The sequence below is a fragment of the Argentina silus genome, assembly GCF_951799395.1.
Source record: "Argentina silus genome assembly, chromosome: 1".
Classification (NCBI taxonomy): domain Eukaryota; kingdom Metazoa; phylum Chordata; class Actinopteri; order Argentiniformes; family Argentinidae; genus Argentina; species Argentina silus.
In genome coordinates, this window is record NC_139655.1 from 31398181 (window position 1) to 31412036 (window position 13856).

Here is a 13856-nt window from a genome sequence, read left to right on the forward strand (position 1 = left end):
TGGTTGAAACAATTGACTGTAGCCCCGACTTTAGGGCTGCCTGACATGACTAAACCATTCACTCAAGTGGCTGATGAGTAGGGTGGGTATATGACATCAGTGCTATTGCAGGAACATGGAGGGAGAATGCGCCCTATCGCATACTACTCTAGCAAATTAGACTTAGTGGTAAGTGGGTTACCAGCGTGCTTAAGAGCAGTATCAGCAGCATCCATGGCAGTTAATTGTTCATAGGGGATTGTGGCCTATTGACCTCTCACACTACTGGTGCCTCCATGGGGTGAGTGAAATTTTGTTGAAACAAAGTACCAGCCATTTCTCCCCTTCACGATTATTACATCACCAACATATTTTGTTATCTCTGCCGAATGTGGAAGTAAAGTGCTGTAATGTTCTTAACCATGCAACCCTTCTGCCCACATCAGATGATGGTGAACCACATGACTGCCTGGCACTGATGAGCGAGCAAGTGGCTCCTCGCCCAGATCTGACTGAAACACCCTTACCAAACTGCGACATGATTTGGTATGTAGATGGATCTCCACAGAAACACCCTGTCACAAATGTATCAGTCGCAGCTTATGGATTAACCTCTGATGATAACCTCCAATGACGTAATTGAATCGGCCAGACTACCAGGCCATTTATAGCTGAACTGTTTGTGCTGATAAATGAGAGCATGTGTATTAGCTGAAGGCAAAACAGTTATAATTTACACTGACAGCAGGTATGCATTTGGTGTATGTCATGATTTTGGTACCCTATGGAAGAATAGGGGTTTCCTCACATCAACAGGTAAATCCATTATACATGCCCAACTTGTAACTGACTTGCTTGATGCTATTTTGCTCCCTAAACAAATTGCTATCTGCAAGAGCACTGCTCACACAGGAGGAGGCGATGCTGTGTCACTGGGGAACCCCAAAGCGGATGCAGCTGCCAAGGCCGCTGCACTGAGTAATGTTGCCCCTGTCTTACAGCTTGTGAAACATGGTGAATTAACACCCACAGCCTCACTTTAGGATCTAATCAAATGTCAATATGATGCTTCTCCACAGGAAAAACTGAAGTGGAGCAAAGGAGGCACTTGCACAGACGGGGTCTGGTTTGGCCCCGTAGGAAAACCATGCTTACCAATATCACTGTTTCTAGGTTATGCAAAGTTGTCACATGGGAAAGACCATGTGTCAAAAGGAGGGATGGTAGACCTTGTAAACAGATATTGGGACACTCACATTCTCAAATTTCTCACAAAAATGTTGTGAACAATGTATAATCTGTGCACATCACAACATTGGCAGGGGGCAACAGACAGCTCAATCCAGTCATCCGGTGCCAGTCGGCCCGTTTGACCACGTCATGATGAATTTCATTGAACTAACTCCCTGTGAAAAGAAAAAGTACTGTCTGGTGATTGTTGACATTTCTAAATGGTTTTGGAGTTTTCTAAATGGGTTGAAGTTTTCCCACAGGAAAAGCTGATGCTACGGCTGTAGCTAAGGGAGTGCCTAGGAAAATATCTATCTATATCTAATAACTATTATCACAACACCTAGGCATAGAGCTAAAAAAACATTGTTCATACCACCCTCAAAGCGGAGGGGTAGTAGAAAGAGAAAATGGCACAGTGAACAAAAGTAAGTAAGTAACAAAAGTAATGACAGAGACAGGTTTGAATTGGATACAGGCATTACCATTGGTCCTCACACCAATAAGAAGCCGACCCAGACCAAAGGTTGGACTCACACCGTACGAAGTGCTCATGGGGAGACCGATGGAGACAGTGATGTCAAGCCCAGTGGACAGACCCCCGCTGATGGCGGAGGAATGCAATAAGGGAATGTTGAACTACTGTATTCACTTAACCAAGGTTCTGAGTTCTATACATTCGCAGGTGAAAGCAGCACTGCCACAGCCGCCTTATGGACCCCTGCACTCCCTCCAGCCAGGTGACTGGGTGGTCATTAAGGACCTGAGGAGGAAGTACTGGCATCACAAGAGGTGGCGAGGCCCATACCAGGTTCTTCTCTGCACCAACTCAGCAGTAAAAGTTTCGGAGCATGTCCCCTGGGTCCATGCCAGCCACTGTAAGACAGCACCACCGCTGGAGCCAGAGCTGGACGAGGAGGAGATGCCCCCGCCAGACCAGGGTAGCCAGGCCCAGGAGAAAAACGCCCCCGGCTAACCAGAGAGACCAGGGTAGCCAAGTCCAGGAGGAGAACACCCACACCCAGAGTGACTAAGGAGACACATTCCAACAAGAGTCAAGTGCTAGTAACCTCTGACTCCAAGACAACCAGCAGAGCAGCCCAGAGATGGAGAGGGGCCACTAGGCATCCGTTCCGACGACCGGGATGTTCTATGCGAGGAGGACTCTGCAGTTTACTGATTCTCTCCTGTGTTGTTGTTATTCCCCTTTTCTGGCCTCCAGAGGAGAGAGTCCTATAGCTGGATCTAAACGACAGCTATCCTTTCTGGCGTCCAGAAGAGAAAATCCTATGGCAGGACTTAAACAGTACTCATTCCACACTAACGTTTTCTCCTGCACCTGTTACCTCATTCCCCACTCACACTGCTACACACAATCAAACTACTACCTCATCCCCACATGACTCACTGACTTTAGAAAGGGCCAAGACTGACACCAAGCACACTAGGACAAAGAGAGAGACACAACTAGCTCTCCACACTCACAGAGATGGGCATAGCGGCATCAATACATTTTTGGCACTTAGCCTGTATCACACACACATGTAAAATGTCTCAGATTGCTGGGTGTGTACACACATCCCACTATCCGCCAGGTCTGGTATCCCACTGGGATCAATCCCGTTTAATGAGAGTGAACATAGGGGTTGTTGGTACCTGTCGAAACCAGGTTTTGATCGACTGGTGGTCTTACAATAAGTCAGAACTCCTCGGAGTGGAATTCAATGCATGACGGCTGGGACATGACGAATTTTAATAACAGCTATTGGCCAGACTATAATGAGTCTATTAGTATGACTTCCCCTCCCAGGCTGGTTGTGGGAAACTGTAAGATATTGGGATGGTTGTGTCTGCAACAAAAAGATAATGTATATTTGGGAAAAAGTCTGTGTGAGAGGTCTATTGATATACCACGGCAACCAACTTCACCATTGAAATGACAATGCACAATGGCACCAAAAGTAGCATTTGTGTTATGACACCTAATACACAGTTGGGAGCAGATGGCGCCTTAGCATGCCAAAATGGCTCACTCTCCGCATTAACTGGGATTTGTGGTACTTCAGCATATCCGTGGCTCCCTAGCAACTAGTAACAACCCTAGTAACAACTCACAGATACAAGATAACATACGGGAACTAGGCCACGAATTCCATAATTACAATGGAGGCTGGAACCCCTTTGACTTCCTCCATGGGTGGTTTGGGTGGATAGGCCCATTATTGGCTGAAGTGGCATTGCCTGTTATGTTTGTGCTTGTTTTGATGTGCGGTTGTACTGTACTTGCTATTCCATATTTCATGGCATTGGTCAGGAGGATGATTGGGAATACAGCGGGAAGGATCTCGGGCCAATATATCACAATGGAGATCAAAGAAGGTTGTGATAACGTAGATTGTAACCTCGAGAATGAAGACTGTTTCGAACGGTATGGTATGATTGCAGAAAATTGGCCTGACCTCTACCCCATCCCTGACTATGAAGGCATGACTGGAACACATTACTAGAAACACTGGACTGTGAGTAAAAGGACGACATGACACACACTGATTTCACGTTTTTTATTGTTCATACTGATTTCACTTTTTTTTTTTCAGCTGAATGATCAAAAGGAGGGAATGGAATGATTAAATCAATATCTGTAATACTACATGCTAGTAAGCACCAATATAGTAAGCGCTAATAATGTTGATAATACTAATCATTTAAGCATTCTATTATGGAAGCATTAAACATGTATTAGATGATTGTCTGTAACAACTGGTGTCCTGCAAGTCACCCTTTGTTTGTGACTTTGTTTATAACTTAAGTAGAAGTAATGGAACTAACAGAAGTAGAAGAGTGTATTTACGACCTAGTAACTAATTGAAGTAGAAGCCTATATTTACGACCTGTCCTAAATGGCTACTAACATTTGTTACCTGTCTTGAACGCTGCTGATGAGGGTGGCAGCTGAAAAGACACCTGTACGTTTTCCTAAGAACTAACTGTCACTAAAAGATAAGATGTACAACACTTGTTACAAGACACCATTGTTCTAAATCACCCCATGCATGCATGGCACCAAGGCTAAATGACAGAATAACGTGTGAAGAACCCGCCCTGATGTGAGGGAGGTTTTGAAGAACCCGCCCTGATGTGAGGGAGGTTGTGAAGAACCCGCCCTGATGTGAGGGAGGTTGTGAAGAACCCGCCCTGATGTGAGGGAGGTTTTGAAGAACCCGCCCTGATGTGAGGGAGGTTGTGAAGAACCCGCCCTGATGTGAGGGAGGTTTTGAAGAACCCGCCCTGATGTGAGGGAGGTTTTGAAGAACCCGCCCTGATGTGAGGGAGGTTTTGAAGAACCCGCCCTGATGTGAGGGAGGTTTTGAAGAACCCGCCCTGATGTGAGGGAGGTTTTGAAGAACCCGCCCTGATGTGAGGGAGGTTTTGAAGAACCCGCCCTGATGTGAGGGAGGTTTTGAAGAACCCGCCCTGATGTGAGGGAGGTTTTGAAGAACCCGCCCTGATGTGAGGGAGGTTTTGAAGAACCCGCCCTGATGTGAGGGAGGTTTTGAAGAACCCGCCCTGATGTGAGGGAGGTTTTGAAGAACCCGCCCTGATGTGAGGGAGGTTTTGAAGAACCCGCCCTGATGTGAGGGAGGTTTTGAAGAACCCGCCCTGATGTGAGGGAGGTTGTGAAGAACCCGCCCTGATGTGAGGGAGGTTTTGAAGAACCCGCCCTGATGTGAGGGAGGTTTTGAAGGTATAAATGTTGATTGAATGTTGTAACTCTGTCTCGGGGCTCTTTGTTGGTTAGAGACAGTGCCATGCTTTGCAAACCATTAAAAGAAATCTAATAGAACATACGTTGTGTGCGTGCATATTTTGCAGTCTTATCAACTACTAAAGTGGTAAACCCTAGATTTCCACGACACGCTTAATGAAGATCCATTTTGTGACAAGTAGGCGTAACCAGCCAAGCAAACAAACAATGACTCAGTTCACAGCAACAGTTGGAAAGTGTTTGTGTGCATCTCGATAAACTTTTCTTAACATAGGACACCGCTGCACACATTTCCGAATACATTTCTACATAAACTTTCCTTGCACATGCCGCTATTGTTCCAAATAGGCTGCCCCGCAAATCCACAGTCATTAGAAATCCACCGACAATGGTATTGTCTAAAATGTATCGAATGACCGCAAAATTAATGACTGCACGACCTCACCATTGAACAGTGTTTAGTGGAATCGAAACATTACGTTTCAATTGATGAATCAATTCCTGTTTGTAGAGCGGCAGCAGCAGATCTGCGGAACCGAAGATTCATGTCCCCGTGGAAATGTGTGATCCGACAGTAATGTAGCATGCCATCACCACCTGTAGGTCAATTCCGCCAAGTGCAAGCACTCAATCGCTTTACCCGCAAACGTCACGAGATGAATCGGTGTCACCTCGAGAGTTGAGTTTAACCGTTGCGTCTACGCTACTCTTCTCTCGCCATCATTACTTCACGCGTGTAATACACCCTGCGCATAGGAACATCTGTGTTCCCTAGAACATCTAGAATCTAGATCCATCTAGCTCCATTAGAACTTCCGGTTTTGCTTTTCGTCGTTTTCGCGGCTTCAAAATAAAAACGCGAATTAAAACATGAATGGCAAGTGATGATCACAATATTTTATCTTATTTTTTTGCTGAAATAAGGACAAATAATCAGAAACAGAAGAGAATTTTGACTACTAATTTTGATCTTTACAATGTACATATTGGTGCAATTACATTTTAATTGTATGGCTTCCCCTGGAACTGGTTCACTTGTCTTCATTGATGATGTACATTAACTGCTGACAGCAGTAGCAGGATCTGAAGTGTACAGAAACATCTACTGCCATAACTAGGGTTTTTTTAGGGCCAAAAAGTGGAAAGTTGTTGACTGGCCTAGTCAATCTCCAGATTTCAGTCCTATTGAACATGCATTTCATTTGCTGAAGAGGAGACTTAAGGCAAAATGTCAAAACAAAACAAACAACTGAAGATGGCTGCAGTACCGGCCTGGCAGAGCATTACCAGAGAAGATACCCAGTGTATGGTGGGGTCAATGGGACGCAGACTTCAAGCAGTTATTGCATGCAAAGGATTGTCGACCAAATATTAAACATGAGTACTTAATTTTCACATTTAATAAATCTGTGCCATCACTTTTGGGTACCCTGAAATAGGTGGATTATGCATACAAAGTTTTGTAATTTCTGAATGCTGATAATTGCACCACATATATATATATATATATATTATTATTATTTAATTTTTTTTGAAAAGTACAGATATAAACTTCTTATTTCATGTTAATACAAGTCCCCCACAATCGTTGTTAGGTGTCTACAGTTGTGGTTGTTAGCCCAATCTAGCGAAGTGTGGCTAGCTTTCGTGACTAACCGACCACCCCTCTCAAATGCAGAGTACATAAACAGAACTGAATAACTGCCTGCCTGAAGTCTGCAACCCATTGACCACACCAGACACTGGGTATCTTCTCTGGTGATGCTCTGTCAGGCCTGTACTGCAGCCATCTTCAGTTATTGTTTGTTTTGGGGTCTTCTTGCCTAAAATCTTATCATCAGGAAATGAAATGCATGTTCAAATGGATTTAAATCTAAAGATTGAATTGGCCAGTCAAGAACTTTCCCCTGAAACTTTGCCCTGAAAAAACACCCTAGTTGCTATGACAGTATATTTTGGGTCATTGTTTTACTGTACGATGAAGCGCCATCCAATGAATTGGGACGCATTTGCTTGTACTTGAGCAGGTAAGATGTAAATCTTCGGCAGATCCCCTTTTCTCCAAACTTTCTATTTGCAATCTCTCTGGTATATGATAATATTCATCTTATCTGTCCACAAGATCTTCTTACAGACCTCTGCTTTTAGGTACGTTTAGCAAACTGTAACCTGACCATCCTTTTTGGGGATAACTGGTTTGCGCCTTTCAGTGAAGCCTCTGTAGTTCAGCTGGTGACGTATTCTGCGGATGGCGGATGGCTATGACACCTACCTTCTGAAGATTGTTTCATTGTTTTTTGGGTGTTGTTGACAGTTGTTTTGGGTTATTTCTTAATTATGGTGAGCATTCTTCGATCATCCACTGTAGAAGTCTACCTTGGCCTACCAGCCCTTTGCAGTTGTTGAGCTCACCAGTGTTTGTTTTTTTCTTTCATTTTAATGGTGTTCCAAACTGTTGATTTGCTTCAAGCCAAGTGAACAAGCCTGTTTGAATTTCCCCAGTTGGACTTTCTTGTCCCGTCCCGTTTGATTTCCAGGTTGTTTACATTCTACAGTTCGTAAGGTGATCAATACTAGACATTGACAGGTCTCTTATGCCTGCACAAATTATGTGACGAACACACCTGTCAAGCCAATTGTGCCATTACTTTTGCCCTGAAATAGGGGGACTATGTATAAAAACTGTTGTCATTTCTAAATGGTGAAAACAATATGTACACAAATATCCCTCAATGTTATTATTGTTATTTCTCCAAAGGCAGGAGCTGTGGTCGTTGGAATCTCCAGAGAGCGGGGATGAGAGAGAGGAGCAGGAGGAAGGAGAGAATAGAGGAGGAGATGGCAGAGAGAAGAGAGAGGAGGAGGAAGGAGAAAAGAGAGAAGTGTGTGATCTAAGTGTTCATTCTGCTGAACCACAGTTTCTCTTTTCTCTCCTCAACTGGATATCACCAACCTGATAGGTCAGATACATACTAACGCACTCATGGGCACACACACACACACACACACACACACACACACACATGTACGCACACACACATACGCACACACACATACACAGGCGCATACAGATACGCACTCTCTCACACACTCACACACACACACACTAGCTCCCTCTTGTTGGCTCAGGGCTGTGTAGGGGTCATGGAGTCATCTGTAGTCTGTTTAGGAGGTTACTGGTTTAACTCTTTATCCATTGTCCACCTTAATCCCTCTGGGTTAAACTCAGAGCCAAATATACACAACCTGATTTAACACCAGGCCAAATATACCCTCACACTAATGTGGGTTAGAGAATGGCACCAGATGAATATACTCTGCTGCTGTCTGACAGCATCACTGTACTGATTTGCAGGTCAGCTTCAGCTGTAACAGGATTAAAGACAACATAGTGTGTCCCTTTATCTCTCACCCTCCCTATCTCTTTCCTCTCTCTCTCTCTCTCTCTCTCTCTCTCTCTCTCTCTCTGGTGGTCAGAGGAGTCAGTAGTGTTTCAGTTCCGCAGATTATGGGAGGACTATTTCCCTGTGCTCTGAGTGTGTGTGTTGTGCAGGGGACTATGTACAGTATGTGTGTGTGTGTGTGTGTGTGAGTAGTGTGTGTGAGTAGTGTGTGTGTGTGTGTGTGTGTGTGTGTTTTGCAGGGGAACTCAGAGGTCTTCAGCTGTTTATAACTTATTGAACTCAGACCAACTGGACGCAGAGCTGCACCAGGTGAGAACGTGTGTGTGTGTGTGTGTGTGTGTGTGTGTGTGTGTGTTTGATTCATTGTTTGTGTATGTGTGTGAGAGGTGTCTATGCAGTGGTGTGTGTGTGTGTGTGTGTGTGTGTGTGTGTGTGTGTGTGTGTGTGTGTGTGTGTGTTTGACTCAGTGAATTGGTTTGAAAAGGGTCAATGAACGGAGCCTACTTCTGCTTTGCATGCATTGTTTGGGGTTTTCCTCTTTTGCTATTACAATACTCTTATAGAATTTGCCATTTGGAAAATTCCTGTTCCCTCTCTCTCCTCTCTCCTCCCTCTCTCTTTCCTCCTTCTTTCTCTCTCCTTCTCTTGCTGTCTCACCTCCCCCCCCCACTCTCTCTCCCACCCAGTTAGAGGTTAGGGGTGTTTACGGGATAAGAGGATTCCCTTCAAGGAAGGATCAGATCAGGGTCACCGCTAGCTAATGTCTCTTTAGCTTTTCTTCTGAGACAGAAATATAACCCTTAACCCCAATCCTCATAACCTAGGATTATATATATTTATTTTTCTTTCTCCCCCAGTCACTATCTTGGGAGAAAACATACTCTTAAGAGTATGAATTAGGCTATTTGAGAGAAGCTTTGAATCCCAAGCAACCTATCCAGTGGTGAGTACATGTTTTCATGTACAGAAGTACAGTAGACCTACATACATCACTATAGCTGGTACAGTATAGGTGTTATGGGTGGTGGTGCTCATTTTGAATTTCCTGTCTTTTGCGGATTTTAAGTCATAATTTCTCACTTAAAACATAGTTTTTGGTCATTAATAGAATATACAGTATGTACTATGAAAAGTGCAATGTCAGTAATATGATGGTTGTTTACAAGTAGATACAGTAGGTCAGTGTTTAAAAGGTTCATGGTTGAGTAACAGTATCACAGAGGTACCGTGACAGCAATGGCGTTGCCAACTGGCTTTTTCCAGGGGGCATCGTTGAGCAATTCTAATGGATGGGCTTGTTGAGAAACAGTAGCTCATATCTTCATTTGTGAGCTGATATTAATTGTACATTTTAATTTAATTTGTATTATTGTAATTCCAATTTGTTACATTCTGAATTAACAATAATGGCAGCCTGGATGTATATCATGTGAGTATGAGTAGCCTATGAGTTGTTGTTTCAATTTAATAAACAGTGCCCTGCTATGTAATGGAATGCGGTTAGATTTTCAGCTTTTATTTAAGGACATTTATGTACATGTTAGCTTCACCATTCAGAAATTACACTTTTTATACATAGTCCCCTTATTTCAGAGCAAGAAAAGTAATGGAACAGAGTTATCAAATTAAGAACTCATGTTTAGTAGTTGGTCGAAAATCCTTTGCATGTACGGTAATAAATGCCTGAAGTGTGCGACCCATTGACCCCACCAGACGCTGGGTATTTTCTCTGGTGATGCTCTGCCAGGCCTGTACTGCAGCCATCTTTAGTTGTTGTTTGTTTTGAGGTATTTTTTGCCTAAAATCTTGTCATCAGGAAATTAAATGGATGTTCAAAGGGATTTAAATCTGAAGATTGACTTGGCCATTCAAGAACTGTCCACCTTATGGCCCTGAAAAATTCTCTGGTTGCTATGAAAGTATGGTATCATACATTCATTGTCTTACTGTATGATGAAGCACCGTCCAATGAATTTTGAAGCATTTGATTGTCCTCGAGCAGACAAGATGTTTCTGTACACTTCATTCTTCTGCTCTACCTCTCTAATAAGAGCAAGAGGGTGGGGCTAGAGTGAGGGACAGTGAGGCAAAATAGGCGATAGCAGATCAGCGAATGAACAGCAAGATGAAGAGAGGAAATCATTTCAATAGACGACCAAGGTATTTTAATGGGGACCAACTCATCTTTAAAAAAAAATCATACGTATAAGCTCATGTTTGTAGACTAGGCCTACATTGTAGCCTAGTGCTTCTTTCGTGTGGATTCATTAATTTACTTTGCTTTATTTAAGCATTACTTAGCATTATTTTAAAGCAGCCCACAGATTTGGGTTAGTTGAGAGCCGGTTTGGAGTCATGATAAATGGGTGTTGAGAGGCATGTAGTTTGTTTGAGGCTACTGTAGTTTGTTTGAGACTATAGGCTACTGTTCAAATTATTTTTGTTTCCAAAAGAAGCCCTATCAGGCATTTTCCCTTCTGTCCCGTCCTTTCCTGTCTCTTGAGGGCTGTAAGAAAATAAAAGGACAGTAACAACTTGTGTGTTTAAGGAATCTTTTACTTGGTGTATCAGTCAGCAGAGCAAGTCCATCCTCTGGGTCCATCTGTGTGGTCTGAAGAACTGAGTTTTCCCTCAGCTCTTACCCCTTTGATCTATCATCCAGTCTTAAGCAGTATACAAAACATTACCATCTTCATGTCATACCAACCTGTATGTCAATTGGTTTGATAGTTCTTGTCACACCCAACTTGATCACTCACCATCACTGGGTGTGGTGAAAACCAGTTCCAAATGGTTGGCCTGATTAGGATGGCCTGATAACAGTCTAAATCTTACATTCCACCCTTTTATGCTTTTTCACTTCATTGAAATAGCATCACAATTTAAAGTTCTTCAGTTTTAGTTTTAGGTTTAGTTTTATACCATTCTGCTTAAGGTTGTCTCGCTCTTGCTAAGGAAATAATACTTGTCTCAATTAGTATTCTTTCTCTACCCTGGACTCAATTCATTTTGCTACAAGAGCCTGCACATTTAAAATATGGTTATACTATATATTGCGTTGACAGGAAATCAAACAGTTGTTATCACACCTTACTGAGTCCCTGCCTTTTATCAAGAGCTACATTTTGCATAACCCACTGTATACCTCCAGACCTTCCCCCCTTGACTGTGAACAGGATCTGGTCTCAATCATAATTATCAATCTCAAATTCATACTAAACCAAATGTTTTACTGTGTCACTGTTGCCATGTCTGTCTTGCGGGTAACACTCTATTCTGTATATCTGTTGCTGCTAAGATTAGTGCCATGTTAGTTTGCAATTCCTCTACCTTCCTCAAAAGGTCCTGATAGCTCACCTTGATGGGACACATTGTCTTGCGATATGCCCAGTTTTGCCACATGCAAAACAAACAGCGCTTTTACACTGTGTAGCAACATGCCCGATCTTACCACATGCAAAACAGACAACCATTCCATTGGATCTCTCCCTGTGAAAGCTTTTATAATGTCTTGCTATGTGCCCACCCTCCCCACATTTAAAGCAAACAATAACTCCATCTGAGTCATATGTTGGGGGTCTCTTGTTCCTTGACCGCTTTGTTTCAATTGGGGTATCGTGACCTCCATGCTTTCTTGATGCTCTCCTACCAAAGTGGATACATTGTATATCCCCAAAAGCAGCTACAGGGTAGCTAGTAGTTGCAATTCAGTTTCTGACAGGAGTGTTGTAGACTGGTCATTTTTATCACTGTCTGTGTACGGGGTGTTGGAATCTATGTGTAGTGCAAAGGTTTGATTTGTGTTGGCATAGTTCTGTGCAATCAGTGCTGACTTGAAAAGGGTGTCCTGCCAACAATGCCACTATATGAATTGAAAGCTTCCCACAACATGCATGCATATGCTGCTGGATGTTCCTTTGGTGTCATTTGTACTTCCTTTATCTTTTGCCAGTTTACTGAACAAGTACCCAATACAGCAAGCAAAGCCTTTTTCCTAGCTTCTGCATCTGCATTCTTAGTCTATATATTCTGAGGAAGAGTGCTGGCCAAACAATGGGCCAGACAAGCCATCAACACAACACACGTGTCTGTTACGGTCAGATCTAATGAACCCAAGTCAGCTGGGTCATTTCATGTCAGGGTTTTTCTGTTAACCCCTCTCCTTGTTTCACTCATTCAAAATCATCCTGTGTTTGTGGACTCTGGAGCAGATGAGAGTTTTATGGATTGGAGGTTTGTTAAAAGACTTGACATTGTTCCTCTGACCAAGCCATTAGAGGCCAACGCTCTTGATGGTCGCCTGTTGTGCAGAGTCACAGGAGCTACCTCTCTGCCTCCTCATCGGCCCTACGACTGCTCGATAGACTTGCTCCCAGGAACTTCACCTCCCAGAGGGCGTCTCTATTCCTTGTCGGCTCCTGAGAGGGATTCTATGAAGAAGTACATTGACTCTTCCCTTGCTGCCGGTATCGTTCGGCCATCCTCTTCTCCTGCTGGGGATGGCTTCTTCTTCGTCGACAAGAAGGATAAGACGCTTTGCCTCTGCACTGACTACCGAGGCCTGAATGATATTACCATTAAGAACAGGTACCCGCTCCCTCTTATCTCGTCAGCATTTGAACTTTTGCAAGACGCTAAGGTCTTTACTAAGGTAAGGATAAGGGAGGGGGACAGGTGGAAAACGGCCTTCAACACCCCTAGTGGTCACTACGAGGATCTTGTAATGCCTTTTGTTCTCACCAATGCTCCAGCTGTGTTCCAGGCTCTGGTGAATGACGTTCTCCGAGACATGTTGAATCGGTTTGTCTTTTTCTACCTGGATATCCTCATCTTCTCCCCTGACGAAAGGACTCATGTCCAGCCAACAATGCCACTAAGTGCTTCAGCATGTCCACAACCCACTATCTTAGTCGCTAGCTGTCTGTCTCACGCCACATAATAGCATCACGTCTGGAATAATAGAATTTGGTGAACAAAACGTAATCCCCCCCAATCTATCTGATAAGCAAGCTGATAAGGCAAATCATTCTCTCTCTCATTTTTATTATTTGTAGGAAACACCAATAATGTCAGCACTGTCAGTAATTTATACTAGAAGGCTGGATCTTTTCGAACTTCACAGCTCTTGTCACCACTTGTGGTGACTTTCGGCAGCATTTCACACATCTTCACAACTCTGTCACAGTAGTGGCATTGGGGTAGACCATCATTGCGATGGCATTATGAACCTTTTAAACACTGGCCAACTGTAAGTGAGCAGTACCAATAAATAAATATAAATATAGCAGAAGTGATGGTAATGAGTGTATGTATTTATGTATGTATGTATGTATGTATGTATGTGAGAGAGAGAGTGTGTGAGTATGTGTGTGTATGAATGGTGTGTAGGTGTGAGTATGTGTGTGTATGAATGGTGTGTAGGTGTGTAGTCAATGGAAATTGTCTCTCTCTGTCCCCCTATTTCCCCTATCTCTCTT